Consider the following 14,691-nt stretch of genomic DNA (forward strand, 5'->3'; position numbering starts at 1 on the left):
GTTACATTGTGTTGTTTAAGTGTTCCCTTTATTTTTTTGAGCAGTGTATATCCAAGGCTCCGTCTCAAATGACACTCTACCCCCCCCCCCCCATCTGGGCACAGACGAAAATGAAATGGAACAACGTTGATTCAACCATTGAGTCCCATTACAGTGCACTACATTTGACCAGGGCCCACAGTAGTGCACTATGTAGGGAATAGGGTGTCATTTATGCCAAGTGTGCAAAGCTGTCATCAAGGCAAAGGGTAGCTATTTGAAGAATCTCAAATATAAAATATATTTGGATTTGTTTAACACTTTTTTGGTTACTACATCATTCCATATGTGTTATTTCATAGTTTTGATGTCTTCACTATTGTTCTACAATGTAGAAAATAGTAAAAATGAAGAAAAACCCTTGAATGAGTAGGTGTTCTAAAACTTTTTACCGGTAGTGTATATAACCAGTGTGTGCCCAGTGGTTCCCTTTATAGCACTCTACGTTTGACCAGAGCCCACAGTAGTGCACTATATAGGGAATAGGGTGTCATTTGGGACTCTCATTAAGAGGACACTGGGATGACCTTAAACCATTTGTTTGTCTCTTTGCGTGCCGCACACTCAGTGTAAAGTATCTGTGTTAGCAGCTCTACAATGTATACAATACCAGCACCCAACAAACAAACCATGGAGCCGACAGACTAGACTACAGATCATTACTGAACATGGATGGAGAGACACAATCCTTTGAGACCGAGCAGGTTATTTTCAGTACAGAGGTTGTTTATGTAGAAAGCCTATAGGGGAATTCACCACACTGTATATACAGAAACAACATGCGGAACAAGGGCGAGCTAGGTTTGATATATTGGAAAGTTTTGAAAATCAATTGAAAAAGTTTTGTTACTAGCTAGCTACTTTTTGAGTTTGAATCCCGCGATGCGGTTGGCATCCGTTGCTGGGAGCGCTACTATCTGTCCAGTGATCCTGCCGACCAAGGCTGGGTCTGAGGAGCAGTTTGGCGTAGCAGCTAGCCTAGCTAGCTTTCAGACTGAGCTGCTAGATAGCTGCCTATCAAGCTAGTGTTTTGTTTTTGGAGGGCTTGAACGCAGCCCACGATGCGGTTAGCCATTGTGGTTGGACCGCGGACTGTCCCGGGCTTGTGGCTGTCTAGATCCCTGCTGTACGTTGTTGTTGTTTTCAATCTTCCCTGTGATTTTAACAACAAGAAAATAGCTTCAAGTGTTTTGTCCAAATACTGGTGGAGTCAACTAATATTTTATTTTACGACCTGACCAGATATGTACAGGACCTGAAGAACAGTTTGCAGTTCACCCAGGGTCAGCTCGATAAGTTCAAACAGGAGAACAGCAAGATGACAGTAATCTGTAAGTTATTGAGAGAGGACATCAGTTCTATATGTGAATCAATGATAACAATGACAGAGAAATCAGATTATCTCGAGGGACAACCAAGGTGGAACAACATGGTCGTGGACGGAATTGCAGAATCTCCACATGAGACCTGGACGGAGTCTGAAGACAAAGTGAGGGACTGAAGACACAGGACTGGAAAATCCACCACCAGCCCAGGTGACAGGCCGATAGTGGTCAAGTTCCTGAGGTTCAAGGACAAGGTAGCTGTTCTGGAGGAACGTATATCTTGCTCAACGAGGACTATCCTGAATCTGTGCTCCAGATGAGGAAATAACTTATCCCAGCCATGAAAGCTGTCAGAGAGTGTGGGGATGTTGCTTACATCCACTATGACAGGCTCATTATCCACCCTCCCTCCCAAAAGCCTGGAAGGGATGAGAGAGCCAAGCCAATGGGTTCGTAGCTTCAACCCCGCAGCACACACACTTACACACACCAACTGATTAATGGACGGCTGAATGTATATTTTTTTCTCTTGCTTTGTTTGCTCGTTTCCATATTATGTCTATCTCTGACAAGGCTATACCCAGCGTTGTCTCAGGGTAGTAGGTTGGTAGTCTGTTGATATCCCTCTAGTGGTGTGGGGGCTGTGCTTTGGCAAAGTGGGTGGGGTTATATCCTGCCTTGTTGGCTCTGTCTGGGGGTATCGTCTCCTGACCCCCCCTGTCTCAGCCTCCAGTATCTATGCTGCAATAGTCTATGTGCCGGGGGGCTAGGGTCGGTCTATTATATCTGGTGTAATTCTCCTTTCTTACCTGGTGTCCTGAGTAAATTTAAGTATACTCCCTCTAATTCTCTCTCTCTCCCTCCAATCCCGGAGGACCTGAGACCTAGGACCATGCCTCAGGACTACCTGGCCTGATGACTCCTTGCTGACCCCAGTCCTCTGAATGCCCGGCTATGAAAAGCCAAGTGACATTTATTCCTGATGTACTGACCTGTTGCACCCTCTACAACTACTGTGATTAGTATTTGACCCTGCTGGTCATCGATGGATGTCAAATCAAATCAAATCAAATCAAATTGTATTAGTCGCATGCGCCAAATACAACAGGTGTAGGTAGACCTTACAGTGAAATACATACTTTTGAGCCCCTAAACAACAATCCAATTTAAGAATATGGAAAAGAATAAGAAATAAAAGTAACAAGTAATTAAAGAGCAGCAGTAAAATAACAATATACAGGGGGGTATCAGTACGGAGTCAATGTGCGGAGGCTCCGGTTAGTTGAGGTAATATATAGGAGTTATTAAAGTGACTATGCACAGATGATAACAACAGAGAGTAGCAGCGGTATAAAAGAGGGGGAGGGGGGATAGGGGGGAATAGTCTGGGTAGCCATTTGATTTGGTGTTCAGGAGTCTTATGGCTTGGGGTAGAAGCTGTTTAGAAGACTCTTGGACCTAGACTTGGCGCTCCGGTACCGCTTGCCGTGCGGTAGCAGAGAGAACAGTCTATGACTAGGGTGGCTGGAGTCTTTGACAATGGTTAGGGCCTTCCTGACACCGCCTGGTATAGAGGTCCTGGATGGCAGGAAGCTTGGCCCCAGTGATGTACTGGATCGTTCACATTACCCTCTGTAGTGCCTTGCGGTCAGAGGCAGAGCAGTTGCCATACCAGGCAGTGATGCAACCAGTCAGGATGCTCTCAATGGTGTAGCTGTAGAACCTTTTGAGGATCTGAGCACCCATGCCAAATCTTTTCAGTCTCCTGAGGTGGAATAGGTTTTATCGTGCCCTCTTCACGACTGCCTTGGTATGCTTGGACCATGTTAGTTTGTTGGTGATGTGGAACTTGAAGCTCTCAACCTGCTCCACTGCAGCCCCGTCGATGAGAATGGGGGCGTACTAGGCCCTCTTTTTCCTGCAGTCCACAATCATCTCCTTTGTCTTGATCACGTTGATGGAGAGGTTGTTGTCCTGGCACCACATGGCCAGGTCTCTGACCTCCTCCCTATAGGCTGTCTCGTCGTTGTCGATGATTAGGCCTACCACTGTTGTGTCATCGGCAAACTTAATGATGGTGTTGGAGTTGTGCCTGGCCATGCAGTAATGAGTGAACATGGAGTACAGGATTGGACTGAGCACGCACCCCTGAGGGGCCCCTGTGTTGAGGATCAGCATGGCGGATGTGTTGTTACCTACCTGGGTAGCGGCCTGTCAGGAAGTCCAGTTGCAGAGGGAGGTGTTTAGTCCCAGGGTCCTTAGCTTATTGATGTGAGCCATGACCAGCCTTTCAAAGCACTTCATGGCTACAGACGTGAGTGCTACGGGTCTGTAGTCATTTAGGCAGGTTATGTTAGTGTTCTTGGGCACAGGAACTATGGGAGTCTGCTTAATAAAACGTGTTGGTATTACAGACCCGGACAGGGAGAGGTTGGAAATGTCAGTGAAGACACTTGCCAGTTGGTCAGCGCGTGCTTGCAGTACACGTCCTGGTAATCCATCTGGCGCTGCGGCCTTGTGAATGTTGACCTGTTTAAAGGTCTTACTCACATCAGTTGCAGAAAGCGTGATCACACAGTTTTCCAGAACAGCTGGTGCTCTCATGCCTGTTTCAGTGTTATTTGCCTCGAAGCGAGCATAGAAGTAGTTTAGCTCATCTGGTAGGCTCTTGTCACTGGGCAGCTCTCGGCTTCCCTTTGTAGTCTGTAATGTTTGCAAGCCCTGCCACATCCAACGAGCGTCAGTGCCGGTGTAGTACGATTCAATCTTAGTCCTGTATTTACGCTTTGCCTGTTTGATTGATCATCGGAGGGCATAGCGAGATTTCTTATAAGCTTTCGGGTTAGAGTCCCGCTCCTTGAAAGTGGATGTCAGGCATGTGCGTACTGGTGGTGAAGTCAGGTGCAGGAGAGCAGAGAATTGTGAACAGGCGCACACTTTATTATGGCAGGAGAGATATACAGATGGACGCAGCTGCGTCAAAAACCTCCTTCAGCCAACAAGGCAAAGTGTATAGCGTGCACAAATGTCACACAACATAAATGTATAGCAATACAAATAAGGTTCGTGAAAACACACGGAAAATAACAAACGCTTAGCCTAGTGCGTACAACACGTAATACACAAATAATTTCACACAAAGACATGAGGGGGAACAGAGGAATAAATACAATTAGTGTGATTGGGGAATGCAAACCAGGTGTGAATGGAACAAGACAAAACCAATGGATAATTGAAGAATGGAGCGGCGATAGCTAGAAAGCCGGTGACGTCAACCGCCGAACGCCACCCGAACAGGGAGAGGGGCCGACTTCGGCGGAAGTCGTGACAGCGGCAGCCCTAGCCTTTAGCTCAGTGCAGATGTTACCTGTAATCCATGGCTTCTGGTTGGGGTATGTATGTACAGTCACTGTGGGGAAGACGTCATCGATGCTGTCACGTTCGTTGGAATAATGATGGTCGAACCAAGGCGCAGCGAATGTTGAGTTCCACATAATTTATTAGAAAGTGAAACTAAGCATGGACAAAAACAAATAAACAATAAACTAACAACGAACCGTGACTACAGAGAATGCTACGTGCACTAACTCAAAACAAGCAATATCCCATAACACACAAGTGGAAAAATGCTACTTAAGTACGATCTCCAATTAGAGACAACGATAGCCAGCTGCCTCCAATTGGGAATCATACTAAAACACCAACATTGAAAAAACAAACTAGAAAAATATAAACATTGAAAATATAAACTAGACTAAACACCTATTCATGCCCTGACCTACTCTACCATAGAAAATAAAGACTTTCTATGGTCAGGACATGACAGATGCACTTATTGATGAAGCCAATGACTGATGTGGTGTACTCCTCAATGCCATCAGAAGAATCCCGGAACATTTTCCAGTCTGTGCTGGCAAAACAGTCCTGTAGCTTAGCATCTGCTTCATCTGACCACCTTTTTAATGATCTAGGCACTGGTGCTTCCTGCTTTAATTTTTGGTTGTAAACAGGAATTAGGAGAATAGAATTATGGTCAGATTTGCCAAATGGAGGGTGAGGGAGAGCTTTGTATGTGTATCTGTGTGTGGAGTAAAGGTGGTCCAGAGTTTTTTCCCCTCTGGTTGCACATTTAACATGCTGATAGAAATTTGGTAAAACGGATTTAAGTTTGCCTGCATCAAAGTCCCCGGCTACTAGGAGCGCCGCCTCGGTGAGTGTTTTCTTGTTTGCTTACGGTGGAATACAGCTCATTCAACTCTGTGTAAGTGCCAGCCTCTGACTGTGGTGTTAAGTAAACAGCTACGAAAAATACAGATGAAAACTCTCTAGATAGATAGTGTTGTCAACAGCTTATCATGAGATACTCTACCTCAGGCGAGCAATAGCTCAAAACTTCCTTCGATATCGTGCACCAGCTGTTATTTACAAAAATACATAGTCCGCCGCCCCCCGCCCCTCGTCGCTGTTCTATCCTGCCAGTACAGTGTATAACCAGCAAGTTGTATTTTGATAGTGTCATCGTTCAGCCATGACTCCGTGAAGCATAAGATATTACAGTTTTGAATGTCCCGTTGGTAGTTTAATCTTGCGCATAGGTCATTGGTTTTATTCTCCAAAAATTGCACGTTTGCTAGCAGAATGGAAGGAAGTGGGGGTTTATTCGATCGCTTACAAATTCTCAGAAGGCAGACCGCCCACTGGCCCCTTTTCTCTGTCTCTTCTTCACGCAAATCACGGGGATCTGGGCCTGTTCCCGAGAAAGCAGTATATCATTCGCGTCGGGCTCGTCAGACTTGTTAAAGGAAAAAAATGATTCTGCCAATCCAGGTGAGTAATCACATTCCTGATGTCCAGAAGTCATTTTCGGTCATAAGCGGCAACGTTATGTACAAAATAAGTACAAAATAAGTTACAAAGCAACGCAAATAAACAAACAAAAAACAAAAATCGGTTGGGGAAACGTAAAACGTCTGCCTTCCTCTCTGGCGTCATTTTTACTGAATGTTTGAACAGCTTGGAGAACAATCTGCCTTTAATTGTATTGTACTGTTATAATCACCACCTGGCACAGCCAGAAGAGGACTGGCCACCCTCAGAGCCTGGTTCCTCTCTAGGTTTCTTCCTAGGTTCCTGCCTTTCTAGGGAGTTTTTCCTAGCCACCTACATCTGCATTGCTTGCAGTTTGGTGTTTTAGGCTGGGTTTCTGTATAGGACTTTGTGACATCTGCTGTTGTAAAAAGGACTTTATAAATACATTTGATATGATTGATAAGATTCCCAGGAAAGGTCTGAAAATAGCCCATATGAATATATGTAGCCTTAGAAATAAAGTTAATGAAATCAATAACTTGCTAACATCAGAAAACATAAATACTGTATATTAGCCATTTCTGAGACTCACTTAGATAATTGTAACGCCCTGGCCATAGAGAGGGGTTTTTGTTCTTTATTTTGGTTAGGCCAGGGTGTTACATTGGGTGGGCGTTCTATGTTCTTTTTCTATGTTTTTGTATTTCTTTGTTTTGGGCCGTGTGTGGCTCCCAATCAGGCACAGCTGAAGTTCGTTGTTGTTGATTGGGAGTCACACATAAGTGCATGTTTTTCCATTTGGGTTTTGTGGGTAATTGTTTCTGTCATTGGTTTCACCTGACAGGACTGTTTGGCTGTCAGTTTCTTGTTTTGTAATTGTATAGTGTTCCGTTTAAGAATTAAATATGATGAACACTAACTCCGCTGCGTTTTGGTCCACTCTCTCTCATGGCAGTCGTTACAGAATTACCCACCACAAAAGGACCAAGCAGCGGAGGAAGGAGCAGCACCAGGAGAGCAGCATGATGGACTCATGGACGTGGGAACAAATACTGGACGGAGAGGGACCATGGACTCAGGCTGGGGAGTATCGCCTCCCGCAGTGGGAGATCGAAGCGGCGAGAGCGGAGAGGTGATGGTATGAGGAGTGAGAGCGCAACAGGCACGAGAGGCAGCCCCAAGATTTTTTTTGGGGGGGCACACGGGACAGTCAGCGGTGCCGAGGTCGGAACCAGAGCCAGTCGGGTTGACGTTGGAGGTGAGCGAAGGGTGCGAAGCAGAGACAGTGAAGGAGTTGATGGGGAGATTGGAGGAGAGAGAGATGAGAGACCTGCTGGTTTGATGCATAAGGCACGGCATTCGCCCTACGGAGCGTGTCAGTGAATTGATGTCACCTGAGTCAGTTCTCCATACTCGTCCTGAGGTGCGTGCTGGCCGTCTGTCGAAGACTGTGCCTGCGCTCAGAAACAGGCCTCCTGCATGTCTTCCCAGCCCTGCACGTCCTGTGCCTACGCCCAGAACCAGGCCTCCTGCATGTCTTCCCATCCTGGTCAAGCCCGTGCCTCCTCCTCGGACCAGTCCTCCAGTGGGTTTCCCCATCTTGGTTAAGCCTGTGCCTCCTCCTCGGACCAGGCCTCCAGTGGGTCTCCCCATCCTGGTCAGTCCTGTGCCTCCTCCTAGGACCAGGCCACCAGTGGGTCTCCCCATCCTGGTCCGCCCTGTGCCACCTCCCAGGACTAGGCCTCCAGTGGGTCTCGCCAGTCCGGAGCCGCCAGAGCTGCCCGCCAGTCCGGAGCCGCCAGAGCCGCCCGCCAGTCAGGAGCCGCCAGAGCCGCCCGCCAGTCAGGAGCCGCCAGAGCCGCCCGCCAGTCAGGAGCCGCCAGAGCGGCCCGCCTGTCCGGAGCCGCCAGAGCGGCCCGCCTGTCCGGAGCCGCCAGAGCGGCCCGCCTGTCCGGAGCCGCCAGAGCGGCCCGCCTGTCCGGAGCCGCCAGAGCGGCCCGCCTGTTCGGATCTGCCAGATTGGCCCGCCTGTCCGGATCTGCCAGAGTGGCCCGCCTATCCGGATCTGCCGGGCGCAGCCATCGCCGCCAGCCGGGCGCAGCCAGGGTTGTCCGCCAGCCGGGCGCAGCAAGGGTCGCCCGCCAGCCGGGCGCAGCCATCACCGCCCGCCAGGCGGGCGCAGCAAGGGACGCCCGCCAGCCGGGCACAGCCATCGCCGCCCGCCAGCCGGGCGCAGCCAGGGTCGTCCGCCAGCAGGGCGCAACAAGGGTCGCCCGCCAGCCGGGCGAAGTCAGGGTCGCCCACCAGACCTTCAGCGCGGCCAGGTGCGCCACCTAAGAGGGCGACGCCAAGGGTGGGGCAGAGGCCACGTCCCGCACCTGAGCCGCCGCCGTAAGAAGGCCCACCCGGACCCTCCCCTTCAGTGTCAGGTTTTGCGGCCGGAGTCCGCACCTGGGGGGGCTACTGTAACGCCCTGGCCATAGAGGGGTTTTTGTTCTTTATTTTGGTTAGGCCAGGGTGTTACATTGGGTGGGCGTTCTATGTTCTTTTTCTATGTTTTTGTATTTCTTTGTTTTGGGCCGTGTGTGGCTCCCAATCAGGCACAGCTGAAGTTCGTTGTTGTTGATTGGGAGTCACACATAAGTGCATGTTTTTCCGTTGGGGTTTTGTGGGTAATTGTTTCTGTCACTGTGTTTCACCTGACAGGACTGTTTGGCTGTCAGTTTCTTGTTTTGTAATTGTATAGTGTTCCGTTTAAGAATTAAATATGATGAACACTAACTCCGCTGCGTTTTGGTCCACTCTCTCTCATGGCAGTCGTTACAATAAATCATTTGATGATACAGCATTAGCAATACAAGGGTATAACATCTATAGAAGAGACAGGAATGCTTATGGAGTGGTGTTGCTAAGAGAATATCTTATGTCTATAATGTAATAATTTATGTAGTAACGTTGTTCTAAAGCTCTATCTGTAACCATTGGATGCAGTGATCACAATATAGTGGCTAAATCCAGGAAAGCCTATGTTCCAAATTCCTAAAATTGTGTACAAGGGATGATACAAAATACTTTGTTGTGACTCATGTGGATGATGTTAAAAATATTTGTTGGTCTGATGTGATTAATAAGGAGCATCCAGATGCTGCACTTAATGAAATTGTGAAATTGCTTCTTCCAATTATTGATAAACATGCACCTGTTAAGAAACTGACTGTCAGAACTGTTAAGGATCCATGGATTGATGAGGAATTGAAACACTGTATGGATGATTGAGACGGGGCAAAAGGACTGGCTAATAAGTCTGACTGCACATTTGACTGGAAGAAAGAAGAAACTTTTATGAAGTCAAGATCAATAATATAATTACTTTGGAGTACTTTAAATTAAATTATGGGAAGAAAGACATTAAAATAGTTAAAGGTAAAATAAAAATAAATAAAATAAAAATCTCCATCTGTCATCGAATCAGATGGCTAATTCATCACAAAACCATTTCATGTTGCCAATTATTTTAATGATTACTTAATTGGCAAAGTGGGCAAACTTAGGCAGGAAATGCCAACAACAAACAGTGAGCCATCGTACTCATGTATAAAAAAAACTACATGTATAAAAAAAACTAATAATGAAAGAAAAGCATTGCAAGTTTGAATTTTGTAAAGTTAGTGTGGGAGAGGTGGAACAATTATTGTTATTGATCAATAACGACAAACCTCCTGGCATTGACAGCTTAGATGGAAAGCTACCTTGGATGGTAGCTGACTCTATAGCCACTCCTATCTGTCATATCTTTAATCTAAGCCTAGAGGAAAGTCTTTGTCCTCAGGCCTGGAGAGAAGACAAATTCATTCCGCTACACAAGAGTGGTAGAGCTGCCTTACTGTTTCTAACAGAAGATCTATCAGCTTGCTGTCAGCTCTTAGCAAACTGTTGGACATGTTTTTACTTTTCTTCGTACTTTTACAGACTGTTTCTCTTCTGTTTTGGGGCTGAGACATTTTCAACTACATCTGGCTTCATTTCAATTTCACACGGTTGACAGTTAGTTTGTGTTGGTAACAATCACAGTGTTTCATTAAAAGTACCACAGGCATCTAGCTAGCATAACACAATTCGAAGGAAGTGTTCTGTTAGCTTGTCCTCTACTGTATGTCTGGGCTGCTGCTGTGCTGAGTGTGATCTGGTGTTAAAATGGACACTTCTAGCTCTCTGCAATGCATGAAGGCAAAAAAGGCTTGGGTGAGAGAATCTGTCTTGATCACTCACATGAATCCTAAATAAGGATTCGGTTTTAGGATTTTTCCACAAGCATACAAAACACGAGCTAACAACGTATCAAGTTGTTCACAAAATCCCTGTCAACCTCTCTCTCACCCTCAGTTTCCACTGTCTGAAACCCTATCCTAAGTACTGTGAGTTGAGCTTTAGTTTAAAACCATATACATTCCCATTTACCTCTCTGGGATAGGGGGCGGTATTTTCACGTCCGGATGAAAAGCGTGCCCAAAGTAAACTGCCTGCTACTGTCACGTTCTTCAAAAGGACGGGACCAAGGCTTTTACACTGAGACTTTTGAAGAAAAATTACTTTCATTCAAAAAAATGTTTTAAGATGTGAGTATAGTTCCACATATTTATTTAACCTGTTGGGGCTAGGGGGCAGTATTTTCACGGCTGGATAAAAAAACGTACCCGATTTAATCTGGTTACTAATCCTACCCAGTAACTAGAATATGCATATACTTATTATATATGGATAGAAAACACCCTAAAGTTTCTAAAACTGTTTGAATGGTGTCTGTGAGTATAACAGAACTCATTTGGCAGGCAAAACCCTGAGACATTTTCTGACAGGAAGTGGATACCTGATGTGTTGAATTACCTTTAAGCCTATGCCATTGAAACACACAGGGGTTGATTAATGTTTTGGCACTTCCTATTGCTTCCACTAGATGTCACCATCCTTTACAAAGTGTTTTGAGTCTTTTACTGTGAGATCTGACCGAACAAGAGCCATGGAACGGTGATGGCCGATTAGACTCTGGCGCGCGAGTTCATGTTGGGTACCCTCGTTCCAATACGTTATAAAAGAGAATGCATTCGTCCACCTTGAATATTATTCATGTTCTGGTTAAAAAAGGCACTAATGATTTATGCTATACAACGTTTGACATGTTTGAACGAACGTAAATATATTTTTTCCCCTCGTTCATGACGAGAAGTCCGGCTGGCTTAGATCATGTGCTAACAACACGGAGCTTTATTGATATAAATGATGAGCTTTTTTGAACAAAACTACATTCGTTATGGACCTGGGATTCCTGGAAGTGACATCTGATGAAGAGAATCAAAGGTAATGGATTATTTACATAGTATTTTCGATTTTAGATCTCTCCAACATGGCCGTTTGTCTGTATAGCAAAGCATATTTTTCTGGGCGCAGTGCTCAGATTATTGCAAAGTGTGATTTCCCAGTAAGGTTATTTTTAAATCTGGCAAGTTGATTGCGTTCAAGAGATGTAAATCTATAATTCTTTAAATGACAATATAATATTTTACCAATGTTTTCTAATTTTAATTATTTAATTTGTGGTGCTGACTTGACTGCCGGTTATTGGAGGGAAACGATTTCCTCAACATCAATGCCATAGTAAAACGCTGTTTTTGGATATAAATATGAACTTGATAGAACTAAAAATGCATGCATTGTCTAACATAATGTCCTAGGAGTGTCATCTGATGGAGATTGTAAAAGGTTAGTGCATCATTTTAGCTGGTTTTATGGTTTTGGTGACCCTGTCTTTGAATTGACAAAACATTACACACAGCTATTGTCAATGTACTCTCCTAACATAATCTAACTTTATGCTTTCGCCGTAAAACCTTTTTGAAATCGGACAACGTGGTTAGATTAAGGAGATGTTTATCTTTCAAAGGGTGTAAGATAGTTGTATGTTTTAAAAATTTGAATTTTGACATTTATTTGGTTTCAAATTTGCCGCTCTTCAAATTTGCCGCTCTTGAATTGTCCGGGAGCAAGACATCGGTGTCCGCGACTTGGTTGGTTTTCCCTTTGTAATCCGTCATTGTCTGTAGACCCTGCCACATACACTACCGTTCAAAAGTTTGGGGTCATTTAGAAATGTCCTTGTTTTTGAAAGAAAAGCACATTTTTTGTCCATTACAATAACATCAAATTGATCAGAAATACAGTGTAGACAATGTTAATGTCGTAAATGACTATTGTAGCTGGAAACGGCTGATGTTCAATGGAATATCTACATAGGCGTACAGAGGCCCATTATCAGCAACCATCACTCCTGCAACCATCAATCCATTTACAACATTAACAATGTTTACACTGTATTTCTGATCAATTTGATGTTATTTTAAATGGACAAAAAAACATAGTTTTTCTTTAAAAAACAAGGACATTTTTGAACGGTAGTGTAAGTCTCGTGTCTGAGCTTATGGTGTCGATATGATGCCTGAAGTCATTCACCAGCTGCGGTTGACCATGTCCAGTGATCACTTTGTGGTCACTGACTACAATGGGCACTGGTTGAAACCGGGTTCTGTTCCCACCATCTTTCCACCATGGACGGGAAAGCTCCAATCATTCAAGGTATGTTTCTAGATAGCTAAGTTGCTAACACCTGTAGTTAGTCACCACAATGTAATTAAAACGTTGTTTGCCGTTCCCTGAACTAATTTGTGGTGTTTTTAACTTAACTACTACTGTAACGGCTGTCCTACTGACTGTTTCGTTTATTTAGCTTGTGATGCAATTCCCTTTTTCATTATAATGTTACTGATAAGAAGTAATATATTATTTTCTACTAGGCATCACAGTTTTCTGTAGTGCTATTGCTTGCATAAAATGGCTTGCCCTAGTTAAGGTCCATTAGTAGGACACAGCCCTAGTCAGAACCATACTGATTAATATATGGCTCTGGCCCTAGCTGGTGCAGGAGTTGTCATGACAACAAACCAGCCAAACTTTACATTATTTACATTAAAACATTTAGAATATCAGCTCCTGCCCTGAATTGACGTGTAATGACTGACTCTCTGTTTTATACCAGCCAACATCACCAATCACTCTTTCTGTTTCTACCTGCCTGTGAGGGAATGGAAGAAGGAGAGGGGTGGTAGAACACCTGGGGATAGGACAATGAACCATACTGTCTTGGATTTGATCTTTGTTAAATTTCTCACATCTTCTATCTTTGTATCCTTTTCTCACCCTTTTTAAAGAGGGGGACTCAATGTTCCTCATCTCATGCCTCTTCCAATACATTTTCAGGAGGATGCAAGGAAAGACTCCATTTTTAAATGTTTTGTTTTGTTATTCTGTTACACATCTTTCAGTAGATCCAGAAGCTATTTGGAGTATTCCAAACAGGCTAAGAGTGTCTGAACAGAAGATATTCAAATTTAGAACCTGATTGATCCAGCAGGCTGTCTAGAACTTGATTAGTCCAGCAGGCAGTTAAGCTGCGGGGAGATAAACAGGTCATATACAAAGACCCAGACTTCAAAGTAGACACACCAGACCTACCTCCCAACATCACCCTGGTGGACACCAGACCTACCTCCCAACATCACCCTGGTGGACACCAGACCTACCTCCCAACATCACCCTGGTGGACACCAGACCTACCTCCCAACATCACCCTGGTGGACACCAGACCTACCTCCCAACATCACCCTGGTGGACACCAGACCTACCTCCCGACATCACCCTGGTGGACACCAGACCTACCTCCCAACATCACCCTGGTGGACACCAGACCTACCTCCCAACATCACCCTGGTGGATACCAGACCTTCCTCCCAACATCACCCTGGTGGACACCAGACCTACCTCCCAACATCACCCTGGTGGACACCAGACCTACCTCCCAACATCACCCTTGTGGACACCAGTCCTTCCTCCCAACATCACCCTGGTGGACACCAGACCTACCTCCCAACATCACCCTGGTGGACACCAGACCTACCTCCCAACATCACCCTGGTGGACACCAGACCTTCCTCCCAACATCACCCTGGTGGACACCAGACCTACCTCCCAACATCACCCTGGTGGACACCAGACCTACCTCCCAACATCACCCTGGTGGACACCAGACCTACCTCCCAACATCACCCTGGTGGATACCAGACCTTCCTCCCAACATCACCCTGGTGGACACCAGACCTACCTCCCAACATCACCCTGGTGGACACCAGACCTACCTCCCAACATCACCCTGGTGGACACCAGACCTACCTCCCGACATCACCCTGGTGGACACCAGACCTACCTCCCAACATCACCCTGGTGGACACCAGACCTACCTCCCAACATCACCCTGGTGGACACCAGACCTACCTCCCAACATCACCCTGGTGGACACCAGACCTACCTCCCAACATCACCCTGGTGGACACCAGACCTTCCTCCCAACATCACCCTGGTGGACACCAGACCTACCTCCCAACATCACCCTGGTGGACACCAGACCTTCCTC

Source organism: Salmo salar, chromosome 20 (assembly GCF_965601325.2).
Source record: "Salmo salar chromosome 20, fSalSal1, whole genome shotgun sequence".
NCBI classification, from domain to species: Eukaryota; Metazoa; Chordata; class Actinopteri; order Salmoniformes; family Salmonidae; genus Salmo; species Salmo salar.